The following is a 13394-nucleotide window of genomic DNA, read 5'->3' on the forward strand; positions in this document are numbered from 1 at the left end:
TAGCTGATGCCCCGACTCAGCCCATCAACATGGGATGCATGACTCAGCTACTTTGGACGATAGTCCCTGGTGTGTAGGTCGCACGGCCCGATCATCCTACGATCGAAGACTGTGTGTGCAGGATGCGCATCTCGATCCTTCCCATTTACAATGCTGCTTGATATTTTGGAACCCTTGAGGTAGGATTTGCTTGGATGCCCTATTGGGGAGCTAAGGGGGGCCGCTGGGGTGCTAGGGGGCCACCTCCATAGCTATCCTAGCTCGGCCCATCGGCATGGGATTTGCGATCCGACTGTCTTGGATGGTAGTCCCTAGTGCGTAAGGCACGGAGCTTAGTTGTTTGGTGTGCCCCAAGTCCGCATGCTTGGGATGCACGTCCCAACCCTCCTTGTTTGCAATGCTGCCTGATACTTTGGAACCTTCTAATTTAAAAATTTTAAAAATATTATATTGTATAGAACCATAAATCCATCTTTTGATTAATGTATATATTTTATGATATCTATATATTTATATATTTTTATACAAGTAGGAGAATTATGTATATTAGTTAATTGATTATCCAATATGTACAGTTTGAAAAAAATAATTAATTCTATAGATTATTACATTAATCAAATGGTATATTAAGGGTTGGAGAGAAATTTTGGATAATATTTTCTTTAGTTCTCCTCACACATCTTGAGCTATATGGAGAGAACTAAAGAAAAATACTATTAAAATTTTTTTCGGCTCTTATTGCATATTGTTTAATTACTGTAATTGATTTATAAAATTAATATAATTTTTGAATGGGATAGGACCTTCTATACCTATTAATTGATGGTAAGATGTATTTATTATATAAGCCATTAGAAATGATAAAAATTATTTAGCAATTGTCTTGTATTTGTACATGCAGAATTCTTAGGTAGTGTGCCATAGACCATAGTTGGATGGACCATCGAGTAGTCGACAGGATGATTTCTATAGAATACAGAGAGGATGTAGAGTACTTCTGTGATTATGCTTTTGAAAATGCGGTACTCTAACATCAAGGATGGGCTCATTACCCTTGTAAGAGATATGATAATAGAAAAATATTTGATAGGAATACAATGATTGTCTATTTATATAGAAGTGGATTTATGTCCAACTACAAGCATTGGTACCTGCATAGAAAGACGTGAAAGATAGTTGCAAGGGTTAGAAATGAATAGGACATGGACACAGATAGAATGGTAGATATGGTTATGGATGTGGTTGGTCCTGACTTTAACTAGGATGTAGAGGATGATCCAGAAACTGACAGCGATAATTTCTATCGTATGCCCAGAGATGCTGATGAACCACTATGACTGAGATGTGAAACACATATTATATTATCAGCTATGTCAGAGTTGTTGAACTTGAAGGCTGAGTTTAATATGATGGTCAATTACTATGATAGGATGATAGCAATCATAAAGAAAATATTACCGAAAGACAAGAAGCTTGTTGGGAAATTCTATACTTCAAAAAAAATAGTGAAAGGATTACGCATGGGATACAAGAAGATAGATGCACGTCTTAGTGATTGCATGCTTTTCTATAAGAAGGACCAACTGAAGAGCTCGTGTGATATATGTGGTGAAAGCCGATTTAAGTCGAGGCAAGAGGATAGGAATCAAAAGGATATACTATACAAGGTTCTTCGATGCCTTCCCCTCACTCTTAGGCTTCGGAGGCTCTACTTGTCCAAGAGTATTATCAGGTAGATAAGATGGCACAAAAAAAGGATTCACAAGCATTTTGATATAATGAGTCATCCGTCAGACAATGAAGCATAGAAGAAATTTGATACTTGCCACCCTTTATTTGCTAAAAAATCATGCAATATCTGATTAGATCTATCTACCGATGGATTTATAGCATTCGATCATGTAGTAGCTCTTTATTCATGTTAGTTAGTTTTTATTACTCCATACAATCTATCGCTTGGGATGTGCATGAAAGAACATACAATCTTTCTTACATTAGTCATTCCTAGACCAAAATATCTTGGTAGAAGTATTGATATATATCTAAGACCTCTTGTTGATGAGCTGAAATTTTTATGTTCCAATGGCATACGTACTTTTGATGTATCGAAGAAGTAAAATTTTATAATGAAGGCTATATTGATGTGGACCATTAGTGATTTTTCTACTTATGAGATGCTATCAGGATGGAGCACTTATAGGAAGCTAGCATGTTCTTATTATATGGAGAATATAAAAGTATTTTAACTTGAGCATGGTCGTAAGTCTTGCAAGTTTGATTATTATCATCAATTTCTCTTCGTACATCATCCTTTTCAAAAGCAGTGAGAGTTTTAGGAGGAATAAGATAGAAGACTGTGCACCCCTACAACTCAGTGGTATGAAATGTTTCAGAGGATATTCCAACTGGATGAAGTCCAGTTTGGCATACTATTTGACAAGCAGAAATCTCGAAGGTTCGGTAGAACTCATAACTAGATAAAACGCAGTATCTTCTAGGAATTATTGTACTAATCCATCAATTTGATCCGTCATAACCTTGACTCATGCACATTAAGAAGAATGTATTCAATAATATTTTCTATATTATTATGAATGTCAAGGACAAGATGAAGGATAACCTCAAGGCCTGAGCAGATATGAAGAACATATACGAGTATCGTCTATTAGAGCTAGTTGAAGTGTCAATGGAGAAATTTCTGAAGTCGAAAGTATCTTACACCTTAACAAGGCAGCAGTTGAAGAATGTATGTGAATGGTGTAAAAATCTTAAATTTTCAGATGGTTATGTAAGTAATCTAGCTCGATGCATCAATGCCAAAGATTATAAGTTCTATGGGTTAAAGAGCCATGACTACTATATCTTCATGCAATGATTACTCCCATTGGTTTGGCATGATCTCCTTCCCAACCCCATATGAATTTTTTTGATCGAGCTTAATCTTTTCTTCGAAGGTATTTGTGCTACCGAACTATCCACCGACCACATCTTTAGTCTTAAGGCTAGTAGTATAGAGACCATATGCAAGTTGGAGAGAAGATATTTTCTCCTAGCTTCTTCGACTTCATGGAGCACCTCGTGATTTATCTGATGTATGAAGCTAGGGTGGGGAGACCAGTGCAGTGCAGGTGGATGTATCCATTTGAAAGATGCATGCACAATCTCAAGAAGAAAGTAAAAAATAAGGTCAGAATCGAAGGTTCTATATGGAGGCTTATATAATTGAAAAAATTTATAATTTCAGCTGACACTACTTTAATCCTAGTGTGCAGATAAAGCTAATTCAAGTGGATCAAAATGATGATGGTGGTAAAGAGGGATCAGAGTAGGAGATCTCAATATTTATCTATCCCACTCTTGAATTTGAGCATGAAGTTCGTCGGATATTAACTGATACTGAAATTCAACATGTAGAGATATATGTTTTACTAAACTATGAGGAGGTTGACCCATATATTGAGTAAGTATCCATTATAATCCGAACTCTTCAATCACCTATGATATTATACTTATCTTATACATGTATAGGCAATATGATGAGATACTGAGATGGGACAATCCGAGGATAAGTGAGAAAAAAATTTTCACTCAGTGCTCATAGAACTTTATAGATTAGTTCCACCAATTGATAAGCAACCATTGTCATTTCATATATTTTAATTTCTCTCAATTTATTCTTTTTATAATATACAGATCATGCAAGGGGCGAATTCATACCTAGGAAGCTAAGACCATTAGGTTATAGGTCAATAAAATATGTGACATGTTGTAATGGCTGTAACGTAAATGGTTTTAAATTTTACATCCAGCAATATAGATATCATAAGAGCATAATGAACAATAGTGTGTGCATAAAAGATAGCTAGTGGGAAGAGAGAGAGTGACTACTATGGAATCCTCGAAGAAGTGATTAAGTTGACCTACATCGGAGATAATAGTATTATTTTATTTAAGTACCGATGGTTTGATAACGATAATTGTATAAAGGTTGATCCACTGTATGAGCTTATTGAAATCAAATATGGATCAAAAATATTTATCAACGAGCCCTTTGTGCAAACTCAACAAGTTATTTAAGTGTATTATACTCCTATTCCATCAAAGAGAGAGAAAAGAAAGATTGGTGGGCTATATACAAAATTAAATCTCAAGCCATTCATTACGAGCTCGAAGAAGAAGAAGAAGAGTCTTATTACTAGAATACTTTCATGAGGATGAAACATTAGGAGTTCATCAGTTTTTAATAGATACAAAGTTGGATGCTCCAAAAATTTTTCTACATGATGGCCAACATGAGGAGATAGATCATACTGAGTTTGTTTCAAAGGACAATCTTATCCAAGAAGTTGAAGAACAGAAAGAAGAGAAAAAAGAGAAAGTAGTGAAAGAAGAGGAAGAATCAGAAGGAGAATCCGAAAGATATCCAACATCTGAAGAGGTCAATGAGTAGTGGTAAGTATATCAAACTTTCATTATATCTTTCTATTTAGATTTCTAACATTGAATAAACCTTCAGATTTAGTGGAATCAATCTCAGGATGCAAGGAGTCGACCCCTACACTGAAACAGGCTAGAAAGAAGAATATTTAAGTTTCAGGAAGGAAGGAGTCAATTTCAAGGATAAAAGAATCGACTTTGGCATGTTGGAGAAGATTGGCATGCAGATGTAGTCGATCATAGGACAGATAGAGTCAACCTCTGAATAATTGAAGTCGATCCCTGAGCAAATGGAGTCGATGCCTGAGGAATTGGAGTTGACCCCAAGCTTGAGGATAGCATAACGGCTAGTTTTCTTTGTCTTTGTGGTGTGCTTGTTTTATTTGCTTTTCATACTTGGCATGCATTATTTCAATTTTTGCATTGCTTGCCATAATTATATAATTAATCTATAAATCATTATTTATTTTTAGAGATTATGGATGATTAGTTCTAGAGAATGGAGCTGTGCTCGTCGAGAAGAGAGCTCCAGAGGATAGAGCTCTCAAGGAGATAGCTCTTATAGGGCCAGCTTATACAGTTCTGTAGCACCCACACTACTCGATAAACTCTAACACTTAAAAAAAAATTAGATTATTTTATCTTTATTATCTAATATAATATTCTTTATGATGCTTTGCTACTCTTAGGTTTGGACGACGTGGGGTCACCATTGACCCCATAGTTACATAAAGCAATGGCCAGCTTTCAGTCTTAGCACCATGGTAGAGGATCCGTCTGGCTCACAGCACCTCCGACTCGATTGGAGGATAGAGAGCTCATTCATACTTAGAGCCGCTCATAAGTACTAGATCTTCAAGGAATATGTTTAAAGTTTAGTCATTTTAGAATCAATATTTATTATTCAAAATCAATTTTTCAAGACATTTAGGGAGCCTGGGGTGTCCCATGTGGATATTGGGATCATCTGATGATTGATGCCAGGATCGATGAATGAGTTCTCCAGTTGGCTGTCGGAGACTTGTAATGCCGCATGGGAGATATTTTTGAGAAGTCAAAGGTGTTTAATTTTTAAATTCATAGTATGTTTGTATTCTATTTATTAATACAGGTTGCATCTAATTGCAAGAATACTACCAATTAGAGACTTCTCAAGATGAGGAGGCTGGCTGTCAGACCTTCAAGAAGGTTGCCACATGTAGGCTTTGGGATGAGCTATAGAACTTTAGGTAGTTCACCATTAAGTTCTCCAGTTCTGAGTCATCATCGGACTGAAAATCTTTCATGGATTACTAGATGTAAGGAGAAATCTGGGAGACCCTCTGTGACCAGTAGAGTAGTGAGGACTACTTTGATAGATGATAAAGAGCCCGACAGAATTGAACCACCCAGTAGGATCCGATTAAATACACCGACAGCTCTGTTGGCACACATATTATAGTAGATAGATTGATAAAAATTTTAAACTTATATTAATCTCATATTTAGTTGATCATATGTATGTTTTTATTAACTTAATTTTATTATTTACTTATTGTAGATGCAGTAGTTGGGTCATGTACCAAGGCAGCTGCAGTTGTGGGAGGTCACACACCAGTCTAGAAGGATCGATGATTACTTAGATTTTAGGTCCAGACAGATCGTGGTAACTTAAAATATTATTTATAAAATTTTTATATATACTGATATATATAATAGTACTAATAAATTTTTAAACTGTATAGATGGATTATGCGGAGTACGTCGTAGCAGGGCATGGCCAGGATTCATCCTCTCAGCCCCTTCTTGACCTTAAAAGATGGCTCAAGGCCATCGGAGGGGTAAGTAGGAGCCGAATTATAGGGTTCAGGCATAGCTTCGATCCTCCAATAGCTCGTTGATCTTTGACATCCTCCTCTCAGGCCTCAACGACCTAAATATGGGGTGATTCACATGTCGAGGAGGCCATACAAAGACTTTTTTGCCAGTGACCTCAGAACTTTTGGGATGCCATTCGCAAGATGGTTATTGAGATATTCTGTGATCTGCATCTATATGATCAGCTGAGCTCGTTGTTACAGCCATTACAGTAGGTAAGTCAAATAGTATTAATAAATTTTTTTACTTGTTTTAAATTTTTTATTTAGAAGCTTCACATAGTTAGGCTTGAGTTAGAGGAAAGGGATATAGAGGTCAAAAATTAATCTATCCATTCGATGGATAAGCCAGAGCTATAGATATGTCTGTATCATCGAATGAAATGTGTAAGAATAATCTATTCAAGAATCGAAGAAGTATATCAAAATATACCTCTTCGTGTCAATTTAGGCTTCAAGTGAGAGGAAGAGGATATCCAGGGGTCAAAATTTAATCTAACCATCCGATGGATGGGCCAGAGATGTCTATATCTCTATATCATTGAATAAAATATATAAAAATAATCCATTTGAGAATTAAAGGAGAATATCAAAATATACTCTTTCATATCAGTTTAGGCTTCAAGTAGGAGGGAGGATGTATCTAGGAGGTCAAAATTTAATCTAACCATCCGATGGACTGGTCAGAGGTGTCTATAACTCCATATCATCGAATAAAATATATAAAAATAATTCATTCAAGAATCAGAGGAGGTTATTAAAATATATCTCTCCGTAAAGATTTAGACTTGAGATGCATCAATTACTTTAGTTTTACAGTTTTAATTAATTTAATTCTAAAGTTATTAATAATATTTTATTTTTTTTCATTACAAGATATTAGGACATCCGACTCTCATCCACCTACTATTGCAGATGACGTACTTGAGCAGGAGGAGGATCTTCATGGATTATTTTTAGTTTTGATGTAATATATTTAATTTTAATATTTAAAGAATGTTATCTTATAGAATTGGATAATTCATACTTTTATATAATATTAATTTTTATTATATTGATGATAGTTAATGGTAGTTTTATAGTATCTGTAAATATATGTTGGTTGTTAATTTAATTATAGCAAATTTTAGTAAATATATTTACTGAATTTTTTTAAAAAACTTATTATTAGCGATGGCTGAATCCATCACTAATTATTAGCGATGGCTATAGCTTATTAGCGAGGGATTACAGTAGTCGCTAATATATTTTTAAATTTTTTAATTTAAATTAAAATAATCTAAAAATTATTATAAGCGACAGACTTACTATCACTAATTATTGTCACTAATACTTTATTAGCGACGGTTTTTTCCACCATCACTCATAATGACCTTCAACGTTCAACTTTTTTTGATGGTTTATTGACGACAACTTTTAATCACTAATAGTATTAGCGATGGCTTTTCGACCATTAGCAATGACATTAGCCATCGCTAATAATTAATTTTCTTATAGTGTTTAGAGCAATCTCAAGGTTTTGTTGTCAAGGAGAAAGAGAACTTGGTTTGCAAACTCAAGAAGAGCTTGTTTGGCTTGAAATAAACCCCTCACCAATGGTATAAGAAATTTGATGCTTTTATGATGAGCCATGGGTATAAGAGGATAACTACTGATCATTGTGTCTTTGTTAAAAGATTTGAGGATGATGACTTTATTATTCTTTTACTCTATGTTGATGGTATGCTTATAATTGACAAGAATGTTTGAAAAATTTATAAGTTAAAAAATGATTTAAGCAAGTCTTTTGACATGAAAGATTTGGGATCAGTAAAGAAATCTTGGCATGAAAATTAAGTGTGATAGAGAAGCAAGAAAATTGTGGCTATCATAAACAAAGTATATTGAATAGATATTTGACAAGTTTAATATGAAAAATGCTAAATCGATAGGAACACTACTTGTGAGCCATTTCAAGTTAAGTTTAAAGCAAAATTTTTTAATTGAGATAGAACGAAATGAGATGAAAAATATTCTTTATTTTTCCGCCATAAGGAGCGTGATGTATGTCATGATTTGTACAAGATCGGATATAGCATATGCGGTTGGTGTTGTAACTAGATTCCTTGCAAATTTAAGTAAAGTACATTGAATAGCAGTGAAGTGGATAATGAATGCTTAAAAGGTACATCTGATTTATATTTATGCTTTGGTGGCACAAAATCACTCTTGGTGGCTTTGGTGGCACAAAACTACTTGGGTGGGCTATACAGATTTGGATATAGCCGATGGCAATAGGAGATCTACTTTGGGCTACTTATTCACTTTTGGAAGGGGAGCTGTATCATAACAATCTAAGTTTCAAAAGTGTACTGCTCTTTCCACCACTGAAGCGAAGTATATAGCCATCACTGAAGCTTACAAAGAAATATTGTGGTTCATGAGTTTTTTGTGGGAATTGGACTTGGAGAGCAAGATGGATATGTGATACATTGTGATAATCAAAGTGCTATTGATCTTAGTAAGTATGTAACTTATCATACTAGAATAAAACATATTGATATTCGCAACCATTGGATCTGAGATATCTGTAAGAAGTAATGGACAAAGACTATGAAGATCTGAACAGACCGCAATCCATTAGACATGATGACTAAGCCCCTTACAAAGGAGAAGTAAGAAGTCTGTAGGGACTTGGTAGGTGTATGGTGAGCACGGGCACTCGGACATGAGATTCGCTAAGCAATGGAAGTCCTCCTTATGGATTTAGAGGAGGAGACTGTTGAGCTTACTACTTATATTTGGGCTAGCTCCATATGGAGTGGCCCACACCATACTAATAGGTATTGTGTATAGGCCTTGTTTATGGGACATATATTTTTTAGATGGTAGTCTATATAAGAAGAAAAGAAAGAGGAGAAAAATAGAGAAGAGGTAAAGTTTTTAGTTTCTACACACAACAAGGTTTCTTATAAAAATACTTCTAATAAAATTGCATATATAATTATTAAATTTATTCTAATATTTTTTCAAATTTCTTCAACAAGGAGCTTTTGCAAAAAGATTAAGATGGAGATGACATTATGTAAAAGGCTATGTGATTATAGTCATTATATAAAAACTAATTAGAGATGACAATACTATCTTAGTATTAAAAAAATTATTTATATTAAAAGATATATTTATAAATTTGATAATATTTTTATATAGATTTATCTCCAATCAAATATAATTTTTAATATCATTTTTGAAATAATATTTTTATCAACAAAATATAACAAAAATTATTTTCTTCTATAATAATTATTTTAGATAAATAAATAATTTTAAAAATTATTAAATTATTTACGTAATATGATATATCCTAATCAAATGGATCCTAAATGTAAAGTCTCATGGACTTTGATGAAAATCCCATTTCTTGTCCTTTCTAGTGGATATAGGGGGTTTTTCTGAAATTTAAAGATGCATTTGGTTACACTTTTTGATTTTTAATTTTTAAAAAATATTTTTTATTTTTTTAATTTTTGCTATTGAGTAAAAATAAAAAGTAAAAAGTATATTTAGTAACTACGTTGCTATAAAGAAAAAAGTAACATTTGAGAACGGCAGGTAGAAAGCTTGACAAGAGAGAATGGTTCAGGAAGGAAGGAAGAAGGGAGTGAGAAGATAAAGAGCTTGACGAGAGAGAAAGATTCGGACTCTTTATTTTTTGATTTGATGTTTTAGATGTGTGGAAGTAAAAAAATAATAGAAAAGTAATTTTTGAAAAGTAAAAAATTTTTGCTTTATATATAAAGTAATTATTTAATTATTTTAATTTTAATTTTTTATTTTTTATAATATTATTAAATATTATTTTTTAATTTTTATTTTTTAAAAATTAAAAAATAAAAAAAAATTAATGACTGACTAACCAAACGCACCCTAAATTAATCCGCACACCATTTTGTATTCAGGGGGTGGTTTGGAGCTTGGCGCTCGACGGCATCTTTCCAACGGACCAACCGTGATCCCTTCCTTTCTCCCACGTCTATCTCACCCCATCGGTCTCTTGCCCAATAAATGTAGCCGCCAGGGGAGGGGGGCCGTGGTGGTCTCGCCATCTGAGTCCCCTCGCTCGCGCTATAAATGTAGCGGCCGTTCTTGACCACGCCACTAGGGCACGCTCCACTGTTGCCCCTCTTTTGCTTTCCCTTTGCCATCTACGCCCTCCCTCTCTCAAGATCTCTCCCCACCCCTCCCCTCGCCACTAGCTCTTCCAATCGAGGTACAGATTTCTTCCTTCGAGATCCTTTCTCTTCTAGATTTCTTGTATCTGATAAAGGTCGATCGATTCCCCTTCTTTTCGTTTCTTTTTCCCTCGTGTCGATTTCTTCATGTTCCTTTTCTCGATGCTCTTTTCCTTGCTGTTTAGATTTTGGTATTGTAGAATATATTGAATTTCTGTTCATTTTCCTTGGGATCATTTTTTTTAATATAAAAAAGTGATTTTTCTGATCGCCTGGACACTCTGGTTTGATGAGTATATTAACATATTGGCGGGTATTTTTAATTTGTGCGTTATGGCTATTGAAATTCAAACTTCATGTTTAATCTAACCATCTCGTAATTTTTTTTTTCTTTTGGTGTTCGATTATACTAGCGTCGCTAACGATTATTTATGTGGAAAAGGTGAAACTAGTTTTGATGGTTTACAGGCCTGTCCAGATCAACAAATGAGTAGATATATGCATATTTGTATATGTACACACACATGCATGCATATATGTGTGTGTCTGATTATTGATCTAGAGTCTTGCAATTTTCATTTGTGAAAATTGACGATGTTGATGATTTGGCGTTGTTGAATCATAAACTGTTATATTGGTCTTCCTTTTCAACCTACTGCTCTGATGAGTTTAATTAGATAATAACATAGGGAAAAAAAGATGATTGTGGAACTTTCTTCTTTTTTTTTCTGGTTTAGTGGTAGTATCTGACTTGAGACAAATTTTTAAAAATTAGACGTTTGGGCTAAGGCTATTTGAAAAAGTAGTAAAAAGATCAAACTTTTGACTATGGTACTCAGATTAGTTTTGTCTTGGATATGACATGAGAAGGGTACATTAATTGTTAGCGGTTCCTAGATGGACTTGGTTACAATGGTGAGGACACTGATGGTGTTGAGACCAGATTATTCTCTAAAATTAAATACTTTACCGTTGAATTGTCCATATCTAAAATTTCATTCTTGTTTGACACTTAACAATGTTTTATACAGTATGTACGAAATGGTGATTGAGCTGGAGTATGACAGTTCATGTGACAATATCTTTTGTCCTTTAGTTTTGTAAGCTTTCTATTTTTTTTTAAAAAAATAATCTTTACATATTTTATATCAATAGCCTTCCTATGGAATTTTCTCACAATCATTCATGATATTTATTTGTGAGGCCTGAAAAGCAGCATTATATCCCAACCTATGGCCAGAGGCCTAGAATCAAGGGTCATACTCTTTTCTTCCCCTCCAATAATGGAGCTTCGAGTGAAGGGTAAGGAGATACATGCTTGCCCTTCTCATAAAGCTCCAAAAAGTAAATATGCCTTCTCATGGGAGCAAAATGTGGACCTCCATTTTGTTTCTCTATGAGATTCATGTGGCATATATTATTCTTTTGTCATACATTTGGCTTTTGTCAGTACTCAAATTTGATGCAAGTACCATGATATGATCGTGTCTCTCATTGCCGATTTAAGTAGCATTACTACCAATGTAATGGAAAAATTAGAAAATCTTTCCAGTTAATCTGGGGAATAAATATTGCATACTCCAGGGGTTTCAGAGGCAAAATTATCCTGACATATTTATTGTTTCCTTATTAGGGACATGCATGGTGGAGCCTTAGCTTATTGTTCCTAAAACTATACAGATATAAGCTATCCTCCAAATCTCCTGTCAAGAAGGCTTTAATTTCTTAGCCCTTGGCAACAACATGATTGGTGTGTTTGACATAAACATAGTTGCTAATTCATTTTATGCTTAATAAATTCTGCTAGATTATTGGCTATAATTGGACATATAGTTATTTATGTTTTAAGATTATATGTTGTATTACGTCCATCTATCTTTATCTTTTATTAATATTATACAAAGTCTTGCATTTTCAAGGCATCTTCTTTACTCATGCATGTGATATGCTGAATTTGGTAGAATTACATAGAAATTCAGATGTAACACTGTTTTTCTAAAACTTTTTAAGATCATCTGTTAAATGTGCTGAACGTCCTTAAAATTAGTGCTAAATTGAGTCCTCGTGAACAAGTTGCACCCACTGATCCCAAATCAGATTAGTAACTGTGTATCAGATAGACTTCATGGATGAAATGGTTAGATAATTATTATTATAAAGATCTTTGGCCCTTTTGTTTGTTAGAATCTTCAGGTGACGCAATGTCAACTGTTACATTCCCCACTGCCTGCATGGCCAAAAGCAGCATCAGAAGCCAGGGCCCTGCCATACTGATGAAGAGCCCTTTGTCGCTGAGCTCCGTAAAGAGCATCTCGAAAGCTTCCAGTCTGAAAAGTATCCAACTGCTTCAGGGCATCTGCCATGGCTGTCTACAAGGTGAAAAGCTCATTGGGCCAGAGGGCAGGAGCACGAATTTGAAGCTCCAGATGACACTTACATTCTGGATGCAGCTGAGACCGCAGGAGTGGAGTTGCCTTACTCATGCAGGGCTGGGGCATGCTCCACTTGTGCTGGACGCCTGGAATCTGGTACAGTTGACAGTCGGATGGATCCTTTCCTCGATGATGCACAGATGGGAAAGGGGTATGTCCTGACATGTGTCTCCTACCCAAGGTCAGACTGTGTTATTCACACTCACAAGGAAAGTGAGCTTTATTGATTGCTACAGATATGCTTGGGGTAATGTTTCGAAAATGTATCGGGACTGACATGTTTCTGGATTAAGATTTCATGGTCTAGAAGCTTCTGTTTGTTGCTGAAAAAGGTTCTTGGACTTTCTTAGTCTGAGTTGTAGTGCTGCTAGCTGTTTAGAATTTTATATTCAATATCAAACTTTTTCCTCATAACTGATCTAAGTGTGGTTATTGTGAGCATGTCAAGTATGTGATAA

At 34.7% G+C, this 13394-nt stretch overlaps 1 pseudogene; it reads left to right on the forward strand.

Annotated features, from left to right (window-relative positions):
• The first annotated feature begins 10236 nt into the window (after window positions 1-10236).
• On the forward strand, window positions 10237-13337 carry LOC140859617 (ferredoxin, root R-B1-like; annotated as a pseudogene).
• Window positions 13338-13394: the final 57 nt, after the last annotated feature.

The sequence above is a fragment of the Elaeis guineensis genome, chromosome 8 (assembly GCF_000442705.2).
Source record: "Elaeis guineensis isolate ETL-2024a chromosome 8, EG11, whole genome shotgun sequence".
Lineage (NCBI taxonomy): Eukaryota > Viridiplantae > Streptophyta > Magnoliopsida > Arecales > Arecaceae > Elaeis > Elaeis guineensis.